Here is a 1,318-nt window from a genome sequence, read left to right as displayed (position 1 = left end):
GGGTGAGCATCGTGCACGCGGACGAGTTGGGCGCGCGGGTGGGCACGTGGGCGCGCGGGCGGGCAGTATGCGACGTTTCGGTGAGCTGGTTGCGACGATACCATAAAATTCATATGCGACGATGAGCGACACTTAGACAAAAATGCGGTTAAGTGTAGAGGTTTATATGCGACTGGGGAGAGGCATGCGTTAAGGCATGGCCGACGCAAGAAGCATGTGTTATGGGCGTTTGTATGTTATTTTGGTGGTCGGCCAAAGGGTTGCCACCCCACTTGTAAACGATGGAGCATGTGTATATATGGACATGCGTTGGAGTCATTTTAACATCAATCTTCGCACTTGGAGTACGCACAAGCCAAGAGGGGTAAAAGGTGCGCAGTTCTAAAAGGTAAATGCGCATAGCTCATGCGCATAAGTTGAGGATTGCGCAGAGTTACTACTTGGTCGTTGGTTGGTACGGTGAACCGAAGGTTGGGTGAAGAACGTGCAGAGTTTGTGCAGAACTTAGAGGTGGAGTTCTTGGTGTCTCGGGTGAGCACCCTCCTACCGTATGAAGTTAGCACATGTATTGTAAAGGTTGTCTATGCCTTGGTTGTAAATTGTTCTAAGTATAGACTTGGAGTTTTGCCAAGTATACTTGCTGATGTATTATTGAAGAAGCTGTTATAATATTATTGTTGGGCAGACTGTTCGGGAGTTGCCCCTCCCTTTATACTTGTGTATTGTTGATGTTCTCGGTTTATTGTTCATGGTTGATGATTGAGAATGTTCTTTGTTAAAGTATAAAGGATAACACTTCATTCGGTTATAAGAACACAAGCTAAGTAAGTTTATGTTGGGATAGGCGTAGTCCGTAAACGTTAGTATTGTTAAAAAAGAAAGCGTTCGGTGGTGCCGCACCTCGCTACAAGCGGTTGAAAGATCACCGCAGGTGTAGGGGCGTGACGCTTGTTCATTTTATCCTTAGGAACATGAATGTAGATAGGGAAACCAAAATATTTCATATTTCCAACCTTTGGCTTTTCTCTAGAAAATGTTTCTTCAGGAGTCATGTATTCTAGAATTCAATGAGGGATTCAATTTTGAATTTATATAGTTGTCAATGATGCTTCTCCCCATAAGAACAATGGAAATTCTTGAACATGCATCATCGCCTTAAGATAGTCTTCAATGGACATGTTTTTTCATTATGCTACACCATTATGTTGAGGATTATAGGGGACAATCATCTCCTTTTAATCCTAGTCTTCTTACATAAAGAAACAAGTTCTTTTGAGGTATGTTATCCTCCATTGTCATATCTCAGAATCTTGATATT

Source organism: Pinus tabuliformis, chromosome 9 (genome assembly GCF_031772625.1).
Source record: "Pinus tabuliformis cultivar Carrire ecotype Pingquan chromosome 9, CPIR1, whole genome shotgun sequence".
Classification (NCBI taxonomy): Eukaryota; Viridiplantae; Streptophyta; class Pinopsida; order Pinales; family Pinaceae; genus Pinus; species Pinus tabuliformis.
Note: the sequence above shows the minus strand (reverse complement) of the source record.